Raw genomic sequence first — 16,594 nt, forward strand, 5'->3', positions numbered from 1 at the left:
TTCCCTCCCTCTCTCCTTCTCTCCCTCACCCTCTCTCCCTCTCTCCTTCTCTCCCTCACCCTCTCTCCCACTTACTCTCTCTCACTTCTTCTACCTCCCTCTATCTGTCCCTTCATCTTTTCTTCTTCTCATCTCTGTCTTTGCCTCATCGTGTTCTCTTTCCTTGCACTCAGTTGGTAGTATTTTCTCTCCCTCTGTCTCGTTTTATCCTTCACTCCCTCACCTTTTCCTCCTTCTCAAATCAGTTTCATTTCAAGGACTTTATTAGGATGGGAACGGAAGTGGAACATACAATTTTTCGTATTTATTTTATATGAAAGTGGAAGAAAACAAATGAGGAATTCTAAGTAAACATTACAAACAAAAAGTTTCAAAGGGATGAAGGCATTCCGAATGTCACCCTGTTTTCTATGTACAGTGTTGTAATTATATTCTTAACGACTGGAAATGACTAGGAAAAAGAGATTGTTATTTTTGTTATGGTTACATGCACTATGTTGTTTGTGCTCCAATTGTTGCCCTTTTCTCATGGTAATGGGTCACAAACTGTGCTGCGTTGATTGGACGTTGCAGTGTTTCACCAAACTGCTAGGGGGTAGGGCGCCCTCTAAGCTGTCCTTGCTCGATAAAAATACCATGCTCACAGAATTTGTAGTCAGATGTTTTTAGGATTTTTTATTTGTTACGCTGGTCAGCTAATGAAACTGTGTAATACCTGCTAAGAGGTAGCAATTCAATTATCTCAGTTTTTTTGGTATATTGTTTCCAGAGTGTCACGTAGTTCACTTCTGTTTTGTGATGTGGTTGGTTTTAACTGTGTTGCTCTCCTGTATGTTGTCTAAGCATGTGTGTGTTAAGATACATCATTAAGATAAGAAGATGCAGAATCTTCAGACCACAAAGTTTGAAACCCCATGACTATCATCAGCATTTGTAACATACTGTTGTGAAATAATTAATGCATTTCTTGTACAAAAAAGATATTAAACCTAAAGTGCTTAATTTGGACATTGTATGAATCTGTCCAAATGATGGTTGTGCCCAGGAATAGTATGTATATAATCTGGGGTCATTTCTAAATAGTATAACAAATATGTAAACATAAACCTTCAAATGAAAGGTGAAAAACTGCACTTCTACCTCATACACTTCAACCTTATACACATTACCCTGTCAGTATAATGATGACATTACCCTGTCATTATAATAATCATATTCGACTGTCAGTATAATGATGACATTACCCTGTCATTATAATCATATTAGACTGTCAGTATAATGATGACATTACCCTGTCATTATAATAATGATATTAGACTGTCAGTATAATGATGACATTACCCTGTCATTATAATAATGATATTAGACTGTCAGAATAATGATGACATGACCCTGTCATTATAATAATGATATTAGACTTTCAGTATAATGATGACATTACCCTGTCATTATAATAATGATATTAGACTGTCAGAATAATGATGACATTACCCTCTCATTATAACAATATTAGACTGTCAGTATAATGATGACATCACCCTGTCAATACAATAATCATATTAGACTGTCAGTATAATGATGACATTACCCTGTCATTATAATAATCATATTAGACTGTCAGTATAATGATGACATTGCCCTGTCATAGTAATGATTAAATTAGATCCTACTATTGGGGTTTAACACTTTACGGTCTGAGGATTCTGCATCTTCATATCCTTATTATCTGCCCAAACACACAGAGGCCTGGACAAAATACAGAAATGCTTACATCTATCTTTTAATTATAAAACAGGCAAACTGATAATTAGAGTGGACATAAAAAGTCTACACACCCCTGTTAAAATGCCTGGTTTTGTGTGATGTAAAAGAATGAGACAAAGATAAATCATGTCAGAACTTTTTCCACTTTTAACATGACCTTTAATGTGAACAATTCAATTGAAAAACATAAAATAAAAAAAAAATAAAAACCTTACAATAACCTGGTTGCATAAATGTCCACACCCTGTTATATAACTGGGAATGTGGCTGTGTTCAGAATTAACCAATCACATTCAAACTCATGTTAAAGTGAAGTTATTACACACCTGCCGTAATTTAAAGTGACTCTGATTAATCACAAATTAAGTTCAGCTGTTCAAGTAGGATTTTTATGTCATTTTCTTAGTTGAATCTCAGAGCAAAGGCCATGGTCCACAGAGAGCTTCAGAGTGATCTCAATGTTGAAAGATATCAGTCATGAGAAGCGTACAAAATTATTTCCAAAGCATTAGATATACCATGGAACACAGTGAAGACAGTCATCATCAAGTGGACGGGGTAGACTTCATCCCAAACCAGCTCGATGTGGTTAAAGTCAGGAGACACTGCTGGCCATAGGCGCCGATACCGTGGGTGCTCCGGGGCTCGAGCACCCACGGAAAATAGCGAGCACCCACGAAAATACCGAGCACGAGCACCCACGTGTGCCAGTCCGCCAGTCCTCCAGTAGGCTACATTCATTTAAAATTAAACGTGCCGTTGGTGATATGTAAAGCGTCTGTCACACTGTGATTGGTTATGTCGATGATAGTGACAGTGACATAACCAGTCGCCTGCTCCGGGTGCTCCCTATCCACCAATCACAGCGTTTCTCAGATGAAAAAATGCCACTATCAAAAACTCGTAGCAGAAATTAGGGAGAAACTCCCAGAAACTATATGTGTCGTTTTTTTGTATCGATATTTAGATAATAGCGCAAAACATTAATTTCCCACGAACTGATCACGGTTAGGCCTACGTGTCAGTTAAACTTTTCATCTCCAATCCTGTATTTATGATAAGTGGTACATTTTGAAAGATCTACTTTACGGCATTATTAATAAGTAAATGAATAGGTGTGCGTAGTGCGTTTATATATATATATATAGGTGTATATAGGTGTGTATATATAGGTATGTATAGGTGTGTGTATATATATATATATAAATGGCGTGGGCCTATGAGCACCCACGGAGGAAAACATAAATCGGCGCCTATGCTGCTGGCCAAACCAGCTCGATGTGGTTAAAGTCAGGAGACTATGCTGGCCAAACCAGCTCGATGTGGTTAAAGTCAGGAGACTATGCTGGCCAAACCAGCTCGATGTGGTTAAAGTCAGGAGACTATGCTGGCCAAACCAGCTCGATGTGGTTAAAGTCAGGAGACTATGCTGGCCAAACCAGCTCGATGTGGTTTTAAAGTCAGGAGACACTGCTGGCCAATCCAGCTCGATGTGGTTAAAGTCAGGAGACTATGCTGGCCAAACCAGCTCGATGTGGTTAAAGTCAGGAGACTATGCTGGCCAAACCAGCTCGATGTGGTTAAAGTTAGGAGACACTGCTGGCCATTCAATGATTTGATGTCTACCATTCTGTGCAAATCGTCAACTCCAGCAAAAGAGCCCCAGATCATTATGCTTCCTCCTCCATGTTTGAGAGTTTCTGTCACCCACTGAAGAACCATTTTGTTGCCTACTCAATGGTGTACAAATACCTTGCATGATGAACTGAAGATTTCAAATGTTGATGAGTATTACAAACGGTATAGTCTCTTACTCTAGTCTCTGCCAACATCGATGAAGACCAGGGAACTGAGGGGGCGTTGCACCAGAGACCAGCCTAGCATCTGCTTTCCTCTACCTTAACCCAGCCCCAGGCTTCTCAGTCAACAGGCCTCACCATCTCGAACATGCTTGAAGGCGTGTATGTGTGTGTGTGGGCTTAACGTTGTAGCTGCCATCTGGACCATCAGTTCAGAGATCATTATGCACGAAGTTGCAGACTGGCATGCAATTCTCAGATTTTGGGACAGCTCCTACTCCCTATGGACCTGGATCTTTCTTGATAAATACAGCTTTTCCACAAATGCAATTTCTATACATTTCTCAGTCGTTGATATTCAACCACTGAATACCCTCCTTTCGAAAAAGACATCCCTTTAAAGTCTACACGTTGTACGTCAGTTGACTGACACAATATTATACAGTACACAGTATGGGCTCCAGACATTAAACATCAATAAATTAATTCTTCAAAACACATATATCTTTTTTTCTTTTTCAGTTGAAATTGGTAGATTTCAAAATTCTCTGAAAGTTCTTCCCAAATTTGTTGTTTATACAAAAGTGTTTGTGAAGACTATCTGCTAACAACAAATCAGGTTTTGAGAGTATAAATAAGCAACATATTACACATCTTGTCCAAAATGGGACTATTTTCTGTTAATTGTGTAAGTCCAAGATTACATCTGTAACTTCTATTTCATGTTTTAAAATAATATTTGATTATATTTTCTCTTACCATTATGTATACAAATAATCCCAGCAACGACCTGGAAGCAATTTGGGTGCTAACTGGATTGCTCAGTGGTGGACACCTGGTTCACTCTGGGATCAGAAACAACTGGCCCAACGCTATGCTTACCAACAGTGGCGGCTATAGGCTTTTAGGGGGCCCTAAGCAAAATTTGATTTGTGGCCCCCTCTCCCCTTGTGGTTAGGGGCCCTGATGCAATGAAAATGAAAAAATAATTTTCATTGCAGGCTCCTCACCGAATTCTTCCATTAACCCCAAAGATGACAAACATCCCCTGGCGGCCAAAGCTAAAGCTTGTACTGAGCAGGTGTTAGTGTGGAGTGAATGGTACCAAAAAAGAATCATAGTCAATGCAGAGGACACAATAATATGAGCCAATACTGCCAGATATTTGAAGATGTTAAATAATTCACATAATTGTGCTGTGAATGTGCCCAGTTGCCACAGTCCCCAGACAGATGTTTTATCTCTCCAAATGAGCAGAGGCCAATGGGGAATCCTAGTAAATACTAAATACTAAAGGGGACTAGCGAGCAATAACATGTTATGTACTGACTGACATAGTTTGTCATAGAATGAAATTCCTGTGAGAAAACTAATGGGAAGGAGTGATGAAATCGAGTAATGACAAATCCAAATCTACCGATAATTAATTCACTGATTAGAATGCACTCACTACTGAGCTGTGTGATCATTTCACCTAGCTCTGGTATGCACTTACTGTGAGTCGCTACAGACAAGCGTCTGCTAAATTACTAAAATGTGTCACTCAATTTACCCACTCACTGGTAAATATCAGGCAATAAATTTGAAGGCATATTTTCAGGCATTTTTGCAGTATTGATTAACTCTGTAGCTGCCATCTGGACCATCGGTTCAGAGACGATTATGCACGAAGTTGCAGACTGGCATGCAATTCTCAGATTTTGGGACAGCTCCTACTCCCTATGGACCTGGATCTTTCTTGATAAATACAGCTTTTCCACAAATGCAATTTCTATACATTTCTCAGTCGTTGATATTCAACCACTGAATACCCTCCTTTCGAAAAAGACATCCCTTTAAAGTCTACACGTTGTACGTCAGTTGACTGACACAATATTATACAGTACACAGTATGGGCTCCAGACATTAAACATCAATAAATTAATTCTTCAAAACACATGCATCTTTTTTTCTTTTTCAGTTGAAATTGGTAGATTTCAAAATTCTCTGAAATTTCTTCCCAAATTTGTTGTTTATACAAAAGTGTTTGTGAATACTATCTGCTAACAACAAATCAGGTTTTGAGAGTTTTATGGAATAAAGATTACTTTGCTAACCAATAATGAGTCTGCAATGATTAGATTACTTACTAATTCATTCTGTAATGATTAGATCACTGAGATTCTGCAATAGTTCAATCTGAAAGATTCAGTCTGAAATTTCTGGCCAACGGTTGTGAAAGTTACACAGCTACACTATTACACTTGCACTGCCAAAAACGCTTCTGGAAATATTGTGCTAGATACTATATGAGCCCATTACTGCCTCATGTCATCGAAACCATTGTCTTTAAACTTTGAAGTTTATGGTTAACTTAGATATGATTTTGATTCTACTTATAGGTTATGTACATTCCTGTTTCCAAAAATTTTGGGACACTGAGTAAATGCAAATAAAAACAGAATGCAATGATGTACAAATAATGTATCCCTGTATTTGAATGAAAATAGTACAAAGACAACATTTGAAATATTGAAATTGAGAAATGTTATTGTTTTTGGAAAATGATATGCCCCTTTGTTATTTGATGCTTGCAACACGTTTCCAAAATGTTGGGACAAGGGCATCTCCTCATCTTTTAACAATACTCTGTAAAATGTATTCATATTCTTGCTTCATATAAGATTGCAGCTGTTCAACCATTGGGTCTCCTTTGTCTTATTCTTCATTCCATAATGCACCAAACGTCACCAAATGGGTGACAGGTCTAGACTGCAGGCAGGCCAGTTTAGCACCCATCCTCTTGTACTACGGAACCATGCTGTTGTAATATGTGCGGAATTTGGTTTGGCATTGTCTTGCTGAAATAAGCAATGCCTTCCCTGAAAAAGACGTCAACACCCTCTTTACTTGTCCCTCGCCTCTTTATTCCTGAGGACGTGGTGTCCGTGATTCCCAGAAAGAATTTCACATTTTGATTTGTCAAACCACAGGACAATTTTCCACTTTGCCTCAGTCCATTGTAAATGAGCACAAGCCCAGAGAAGGACATGGCGGTTCTGGATCTTGTTTACATCTGGTTTCTTCTTTGCATGGTTGAGTTTTAACTTGCATTTGTGGATGCAATGACATGCTGTGTTCACAGACAATGTTTTCAGATGTGTTCCTGCAGTGACTTTCACTACAGAATTGTGTTTAACTAATTAGTTGTGGTTTTCCTCCAGGTTGAGTTTTTTAGCATTACACTTTTCCAGTCTTTTTTGAAATGTGTTGCTGGCATCTAATTCAAAGTGGGCATTTATTATTCCAGACATAATAGAATGTCTCAGTTTCAACATTTGATATGTTGTCTTTATACTATTTTCTACTGAATATACGGTTTAAATGATTTGCACATCATTGTATTCGGTTTTCAATTACATTTTACGCTGCATCCCAACTTTTCTGCAAACAGGGTTTTACAAATAAGCAACACATTACACATCTTGTCCAAAATGGGACTATTTTCTGTTAATTGTGTAAGTCCCAGATTACATCTGTAACTTCTATTTCATGTTTTAAAATAATATTTGATTATATTTTTTCTTACCATTATGTATACAAATAATCCCAGCAACGACCTGGAAGCAATTTGGGTGCTAACTGGATTGCTCAGTGGTGGACACCTGGTTCACTCTGGGATCAGAAACAACTGGCCCAACGCTATGCTTACCAACAGTGGCGGCTATAGGCTTTTAGGGGGCCCTAAGCAAAATTTGATTTGTGGCCCCCTCTCCCCTTGTGGTCAGGGGACCTGATGCAATGAAAATGAAAAAATAATTTTCATTGCAGGCTCCTCACCGAATTCTTCCATTAACCCCAAAGATGACAAACATCCCCTGGCTGCCAAAGCTAAAGCTTGTACTGAGCAGGTGTTAGTGTGGAGTGAATGGTACCACAAAAGAATCATAGTCAATGCAGAGGACACAATAATATGAGCCAATACTGCCAGATATTTGAAGATGTTAAATAATTCACATAATTGTGCTGACATCCCCAGACAGATGTTTAATCTCTCCAAATGAGCAGAGGCCAATGGGGAATCCTAGTAAATACTAAATACTAAAGGGGAATAGCGAGCAATAACATGTTATGTACTGACTGACATAGTTTGTCGTAAAATGAAATTCCTGTGAGAAAACTAATGGGAAGGAGTGATGAAATCGAGTAATGACAAATCCAAATCTACCGATAATTAATTCACTGATTAGAATGCACTCACTACTGAGCTGTGTGATCATTTCACCTAGCTCTGGTATGCACTTACTGTGAGTCACTACAGACAAGCGTCTGCTAAATTACTAAAATGTGTCACTTAATTCACCCACTCACTGGGAAATATCAGGCAATAAATTTTAAGGTGGTACCCATTAAAAGATTTTTTTTTTTACATATTTTCAGGCATTTTTGCAGTATTGATACAGACAGTAATTACAGAGGAGAATTTCTTGGCAAAAAGAGCAGTGGTATGCTTTTAATTAAACCTATAAATGTGCAATGAGAAAGCAGGCTACACCACTGGATCACCATAGACCACAGTCAGATTTCTGTAACTGCAAACAAAGGTTTCTGTACCAAATATTAAGTTCTGCTTTTCGGATGTATCAAATACTTATGTCATGCAATAAAAAGCAAATTAATGACTTAAAATCATACACTGTGATTTTCTGGATTTTTGAGGAGAATTTCTTTGCAAAAAGAGCAGTGGTATGCTTTTAATTAAACCTATAAATGTGCAATAAGAAAGCAGGCTACACCACTGGATCATCCTAGACCACAGTCTGAAGAGCTGTCTGCCACTGGATCACCCTAGACCACAGTCTGAAGAGTTGTCTGCCACTGGATCACCCTAATCAACAGTCTGAAGAGTTGTCTGCCACTGGATCACCCTAATCAACAGTCTGAAGAGTTGTCTGTCACTGGATCACCCTAGACCACAGTCTGAAGAGTTGTCTGTCACTGTCAGTAATCACTGTAATTATTCTGTATTCCTGTCTCACCCCTAGCCCTGAGGGATGCTATATCACTGTCTCACTCCCAGCCCTGAGGGAAGTTATATCTCTGTCTGAATCCCTGCTGCAGTGTGTGCAAACCTGGTCAAGAACTACAGGAAATGTATGATCTCTGTAACTGCAAACATGTATCAAATACTTATGTCATGCAATAAAATACATATTAATGACTTGAAAATCATACACTGTGATTTTCTGGATTTTTGTTTTAGATTCCGTCTCTCACAGTTGAAATGTGATAAAAATTACAGACTTCTACATGCTTTGTAAGTGGGAAAACCTGCAAAATCGGCAGTGTACCAAATACTGGTTCTCCCCACTGTAGATACCTCCATCTCCCTCTAAGTTTTGCTCTGTCTCCATCCATCTCCCTCTAGTTCCCTCTATCGCTCTCTTTATCTCCCTCTAGTTCCCTCTATCGCTCTCTTTATCTCCCTCTATATATCCCTCTATCTCCCTCTATATCTCCCTCTGTATCTCCCTCTAGTTCCCTCAAATCCCTCTATTTCTCCCTCTAGTTCCCTCTAGCTCCCTCTATATATCCCTCTAGTTCCCTCTATCTCCCTGTATATCTCCCTCTAGTTCCCTCTATTTCCCCCTCTAGTTCCCTCTATCTCTCTCTAGTTCCCTCAAAACCCTCTATATCTCTCTTTAGTTCCCTCAAATCCCTCTATATCTCCCTCTAGTTCCCTCTAGCTCCCTCTATATCTCCCTCTAGTTCCCTCTATCTCTCCCTCTAGTTCCCAAAAATCCCTCTATATCTCCCTCTAGTTCCCTCTATCTCCCTCTATATCTCGCTCTAGTTCCCTCTATCTCCCTCTATATCTCCCTCTAGTTCCCTCAAATCCCTCTATATCTCTCTTTAGTTCCCTCAAATCCCTCTATATCTAAGTCTAATTCCCTCTATATCTCCCTCTAGTTCCCAAAAATTCCTCTATATCTCCCTCTAGTTCCCTCTATCTCTCTCTATATCTCCCTCTAGTTCCCTCAAATCCCTCTATATCTCTCTCTAGTTCCCTCAAATCCCTCTATATCTCCCTCTAGTTCCCTCAAATCTCTCTATATCTCTCTCTAGTTCCCTCAAATCCCTCTATATCTCCCTCTAGTTCCCTCTATATCTCCCTCTAGTTCCCTCTAGCTCCCTCTATATCTCCCTTTAGTTCCCTCTATCTCCCTCTATATCTCCCTCTAGTTCCCTCAAATCCCTCTATATCTCTCTTTAGTTCCCTCAAATCCCTCTATATCTAAGTCTAATTCCCTCTATCTCCCTCTATATCTCCCTCTAGTTCCCAAAAATTCCTCTATATCTCCCTCTAGTTCCCTCTATCTCTCTCTATATCTCCCTCTAGTTCCCTCTATCTCCCTCTATATCACCTTCTAGTTCCCTCTATCTCCCTCTATATCACCTTCTAGTTCCCTCTATCTCCCTCTATATCTCCCTCTAGTTCCCTCTATCTCCCTCTATATCTCCCTCTAGTTCCCTCTATCTCCCCCTTCTTCACATTCTTTTGTCCTTCTTTTCTAAATTGTAATTACCTCCAGTTATGTTTCAATGATTCTACATCAGTTTTTCTGCTAATTAGACTGCATTCTACAGGCTAAATATCCTGTGTGTGTTTGTGTGTGTGAGAGTCTAACTGAGCCATATCTGCCTAAATAGATGATTCTATTTACAGTAAACCTTGTATATAGAGGTGACACCCCATTACACAACATTCCCCCCCACTCTCTCCTTCCACACTGTGTCTCTCTCTCTCTCAATCTCTTGCTCAGTCTACACTGTGACTGTCTGTCTCTCTTTTTCCTCAGTCTGTCTCTCTCATTCATCACCGTCTGTCTGTCAACCCCTTTGTTCTTCTTGCGCTGCCTCTCCCAATCTTTTCACTCTGTCTTGCTGTTTCACTCACTCTCTCTCCCTGTATCTCTCTCACTTTCTCTCCCTCTTGCTCTCTCATTCTCTCTCTCTCTCACTCTTTCTGCCTCTATATCTCTCTCACTCTCCCTGTATCTCTCTTACTTTCTCTCCCTCTATCTCACTCCCTCTTTTTACCTCTCTCTCCCTCACAATCTCTCACTCTCGCCCTTTATCTTTCTCTCTCTCTCCTTTTATCTCACTCCCTCTCTCCCCTTTCAATCCCTCACTCTCTCTCCCTCTGCCTTTCTCAACCTCTCAGTGTCTTATTCTCTCCTTCTATCTCACTCCCTCTCTCTCACTCTCTATCTCTCACTCTCTTTCACCCTTGCTCTTTCTCTAACACAATCCTTGTTTCTTATGTCTTGCTGTTTCTCTTTCTTGTCTCTCTCTCTCTCTATCTGCATCTCTCTCTCCTCATTTTTTTTTTGCTGCCAAAATGATTTTCCTCTTTGAAGAGAGAAACTTGAACTTTTTGAATAATTTACAGCCTATCGTCATTCTGCCTTTCTGGCTGGCACAGAACAGAATAATAAACTAACTTTTAGGAAGCTGTGTGTGTGATATGTGTGTGTGTTTATGTGTCTGTAAGTACTTGTGTGTGGTATGGGTATGTTTGTGTGTCTGTCAGTCCTTGTGTGTGATATGTGTGTGTTTGTGTGTCAGTCTGTTTGTGTATCTTTCTGTGTCACAGTGTGAACCGCTCCCACAGGCCACAGACACTGAAGACAACCTCCTGTGCTTTTGGATCACAGCCAATTATAACCTAGACGCCAATGCTGCAGTTATTAGGATCTGGTCAATCTGACCTCGAAGACCGGGTCAATCAAACGGTTATTAGGGTCTGGTCAATCTGATCTGTTCAATCAGACGGTTATTAGGGTCTGGTCAATCTGACCTGGTCAATCACAAGGTTATTAGGGTCTGGTCAATCTGACCTGGTCAATCAGATGGTTATTAGGGTCTGGTCAATCTGACCTGGTCAATCAGACGGTTATTAGGGTCTGGTCAACCTGACCTGTTCAATCAGACGGCAGCAGAGCCCAGGCAGACATGGACAGGCGTAATTTTAGCCTCTCTTTTGTGATCGATTGTAGCAGAAACCAGATTGATAATTAAGTTGCATTTAAAATGGATGGCAGACCTCCATCCATCTTCTTCCGCTTATCCGGGGCCGGGTCGCGGGGGCAGCAGTCTAAGCAGGGATGCCCAGACTTCCCTCTCCCCAGACACTTCCTCTAGCTCTTCCGGGAGGACACCGAGGCGTTCCCAGGCCAGCCGGGAGACATAGTCCCTCCAGCGTGTCCTAGGTCTTCCCCGGGGTCTCTTCCCGGTGGGACGGGACCGGAACACCTTCCCAGGAAGGCGTTCCGGAGGCATCCGAAACAGATGCCCAAGCCACCTCAGCTGACCCCTCTCGATGTGGAGGAGCAGCGGCTCTACTCTGAGCTCCTCCCGGGTGACCGAGCTTCTCACCCTATCTCTAAGGGATCGCCCAGCCACCCTGCGGAGAAAGCTCATTTCGGCCGCCTGTATCCGGGATCTTGTCCTTTCGGTCATGACCCAAAGCTCATGACCATAGGTGAGAGTAGGAACGTAGATTGACTGGTAAATCGAGAGCTTCGCCTTGCGGCTCAGCTCTTTCTTCACCACGACAGACCGATACATCGACTGCATTACTGCAGAAGCTGCACCGATCCGTCTGTCAATCTCCCGTTCCATCCTTCCCTCACTCGTGAACAAGACCCCTAGATACTTAAACTCCTCCACTTGAGGCAGGCACTCTCCACCAACCTGAAGTGGGCAAGCCACCCTTTTCCGACTGAGGACCATGGCCTCGGATTTGGAGGTGCTGATTCTCATCCCCACCGCTTCACACTCGGCTGCAAACCGTCCCAGTGCATGCTGAAGGTCCTGGTTAGAAGGGGCCAACACGACAACATCATCCGCAAAGAGCAGAGATGAAATTGTGTGGTCCCCAAACCTGACACCCCCCGGCCCCTGGCTGCGCCTAGAAATTCTGTCCATAAAAATTACGAACAGAACCGGCGACAAAGGGCAGCCCTGCCGGAGTCCAACATGCACTGGGAACAAGTCTGACTTACTGCCGGCAATGCGGACCAAGCTCCTGCTTCGGTCGTACAGGGACCTGACAGCCCTTAGCAAAGGACCCAGGACCCCATATTCCCGAAGCACCCTCCACAAGATGCCGCGAGGGACACAGTCGAATGCCTTCTCCAAATCCACAAAACACATGTGGATTGGTTGGGCAAACTCCCATGAACCCTCCAACACCCCGTAGAGGGTATAGAGCTGGTCCAGTGTTCCACGGCCCGGACGAAAACCACACTGTTCCTCCTGAATCCGAGGTTCTACTATCGGCCGTATTCTCCTCTCCAGAACCCTGGCATAGACTTTCCCGGGGAGGCTGAGAAGTGTGATCCCCCTATAGTTGGAACACACCCTCCGGTCCCCCTTCTTAAAAAGAGGGACCACCACCCCGGTCTGCCATCCCAGAGGCACTGTCCCCGACCGCCACGCGATGTTGCACAGGCGTGTCAACCAAGACAGCCCCACAACATCCAGAGACTTGAGGTACTCAGGGCGGATCTCATCCACCCCCGGTGCCTTGCCACCGAGGAGTTTCTTGACCACCTCTGTGACTTCAGCCCGGGTGATGGACGAGTCCACCTCTGAGCCCTCATCCTCTGCTTCCTCAATGGAAGACGTGACAGCGGGATTGAGGAGATCCTCGAAGTACTCCTTCCACCGCCCGACGACATCCTCAGTTGAGGTCAACAGCTGCCCACCTCTACTGTAAACAGCGTTGGTAGGGCACTGTTTCCCTCTCCTGAGTCGCCGGATGGTTTGCCAGAATCTCTTCGAGGCCAGCCGATAGTCCTTCTCCATGGACTCACCAAACTCCTCCCAGGCCCGAGTTTTTGCCGCCGCAACCACCCGGGCTGCAGCCCGCTTGGCCTGCCGGTACCCGTCAGCTGCCTCAGGAGTCCCACAAGCCAACCAGGCCTGATAGGACTCCTTCTTCAGCTTGACGGCATCCCTTACTTCCGGTGTCCACCACCGGGTTCGGGGATTGCCGCCTCGACAGGCACCGGAGACCTTACGGCCACAGCTCCGAGCGGCCGCTTCGACAATGGCGGTGGAGAACATGGTCCACTCTGACTCAATATCTCCAGCCTCCCTCGGGATCCAGTCGAAGCTCTGCCGGAGGTGGGAGTTAAAGATCTCTCTGGCAGGAGACTCGGCCAGACGTTCCCAGCAGACCCTTACAGTACGCTTGGGCCTGCCGAGTCTGTCCAGCTTCCTCCCCCGCCATCGGATCCAACTCACCACCAGGTGGTGATCAGTTGACAGCTCCGCCCCTCTCTTCACCCGAGTGTCCAAGACATACGGCCGCAGGTCAGATGAGACGACAACAAAGTCGATCATCGACCTGCGGCCTAGGGTGTCCTGGTGCCACGTGCACTGATGGACACCCTTATGCATGAACATGGTGTTCGTTATGGACAAACTGTGACTAGCACAGAAGTCCAATAACTGAACACCACTCGGGTTCAGATCAGGGGGGCCGTTCCTCCCAATCACGCCCCTCCAGGTGTCACTGTCGTTGCCCACGTGGGCGTTGAAGTCCCCCAGTAGAACGATAGAGTCCCCAGTCGGAGCACTTTCCAGCACCCCCCCCAGAGACTCCAAGAAGGTCGGGTACTCTGCACTGCCGTTCGGCCCATAGGCACAAACAACAGTGAGAGACCTATCCCCGACCCGTAGGCGCAGGGAAACGACCCTCTCGTTCACCGGGGTAAACTCCAACACATGGCGGCAGAGCTGGGGAGCTATAAGCAAACCCACACCAGCCCGCCGCCTCTCACCATGGGCAACTCCAGAGTGGTGAAGAGTCCATCCTCTCTCAAGGAGTGTGGTTCCAGAGCCCAAGCCGTGCGTAGAGGTGATCCCGACTACCTCTAATCGGAACCTCTCAACCTCACGCACTAACTCAGGCTCCTTCCCCGCCAGCGAGGTGACATTCCACGTCCCTAGAGCTAGTTTCCGTGTCCAGAGATCGGGTTGTCTAGGCCCCTGCCTTCGACTGCCGCCCGATCCACTTCGCACCGGCCCCTTATGGTCCCTCCCGTGGGTGGTGAGCCCACGGGAAGGCGGCCCCACGTCGCCCGTTCGGGCTGAGCCCGGCCGGGCCCCATGGGGAAAGGCCCGGCCACCAGGCGCTCGCTTACGAGCCCCAACCCCGGGCCTGGCTCCAGGGTGGGGCCCCGGCTGCGCCATACCGGGCGACGTCACGGAACTCAAAGTCTTTATCATCATTAAGGGGGTTTTGAACCGCTCTTAGTCTGACCCGTCGCCTAAGACCTGTTTGCCTTGGGAGACCCTACCAGGGGCATATAGCCCCAGACAACATAGCTCCTAGGGTCACTCGGGTACTCAAACCCCTCCACCGCGTTAAGGTGGCAGTTCATGGAGGGGTGGATGGCAGACCTCTGACTGGTTATTGAGGCTACATGTCATTCTAGATCGGAGAGGACACTCCTCAGTATCAAAGGCAGCTCCAGATTCCCGAAACACTGTTCTGGACTGCTCTCAGACTACAAGGAAACACTGTTCTGGACTCAGAATACAAGGAAACACTGTTCTGGACTGGTCTCAGACTATAAGGAAACACTGTTCTGGACTGGTCTCAGACTACAAGGAAACACTGTTCTGGACTCAGAATACAAGGAAACATTGTTCTGGACTGGTCTCAGACTACAAGGAAACACTGTTCTGGACTGGTCTCAGACTGCCGGGAAACTTTGTTCTGGACTGGTCTGAGACTATAAGGAAACACTGTTCTGGACTGGTCTCAGACTACAAGGAAACACTGTTCTGGACTAGTCTCCCTGTCAGAGGTCATGAACAGCAGCTAATGAGTTAGTCTCCATGTCAGAGGTCATGAACAGTCATTTTTCAAGTGTTTGTGTGTGTGTGAGAGAGAAAGAGAGTTCAATCTATATTGACAGAAGTCCCCATGCAATTATTTGCTAGTCTGAATTTAATAATAATTTATTACATTTGTAAAGTAATTTTCTGATACCCAAGGCGAAAAAAACTAATTATAATTTTAATAATAATAAAACCATACTAAATAATAAAAAACACAGAATATAGAGCACAGACAACAAACTTATGTAATTAGGTCTCATCAGATGTAGATGACTAAGGAAAATAATTAGCAGACCTATTTACATTTTAGTCAGTTAGCTTTTGCCCTAACTGGAGCAATAAACAGGAGCAACTAGGTTTCACATTCTTGCTCAAGGGCAAAGCAGAGTTTTCAGGGAGCTTTTTTTTTTGTTCAGCGGTGATGCTGTGGTAGGGAGATGGATACCCAATTACATTACAGCCACTTTGTAACCAATTACATTATATCCTATTACATCAAAGCCACAAGTAGCTAATTACATTACAGATACAGGTAGCCAATTACATTACAGCCAATTACATTATACAACTAGAAAACACAACTATTTATTTTTATATTTCGATTTTATTTAAACTTTAAACCAGGTTAGCCATAAAACATAATTTACCAACATCACTTGTGTTTTAAGGTATTTACCCCCCCCCCCTTCGGTAAGCCATTAGTTTTGAATGGTTATTCTAAATTGTTATTTTCCCAAGTCAACAACAGGAAGTGTTCTAAAGTGCATGAATAACGTAAATACATAAAACTTTTCTAAATACAGGTGCTGGTCATATAATTAGAATATCATCAAAAAAATTTTTTTTCAGTAATTCCATTCAAAAAGTGAAACATGTATAATGTATACATTCATTCCACACAGACTGATATATTTCGAGTGTATATTTCTTTTTATTTTGACGATTATAACTGACAACTAATGAAAACCCCAAATTCAGTATCCCAGAAAATTAGAATATTGTGAAAAGGTTCAATAATGAAGACATCTGGTGCCACACTCTAAACAGCTAATTAACCCAAAACACCTGCAAAGGCCTTTAAATGGTCCCTCAGTCTAGTTCTGTAGGCTACACAATCATGGGGAAGACTGCTG

The sequence above is a fragment of the Esox lucius genome, chromosome 7 (genome assembly GCF_011004845.1).
Source record: "Esox lucius isolate fEsoLuc1 chromosome 7, fEsoLuc1.pri, whole genome shotgun sequence".
NCBI classification, from domain to species: Eukaryota; Metazoa; Chordata; class Actinopteri; order Esociformes; family Esocidae; genus Esox; species Esox lucius.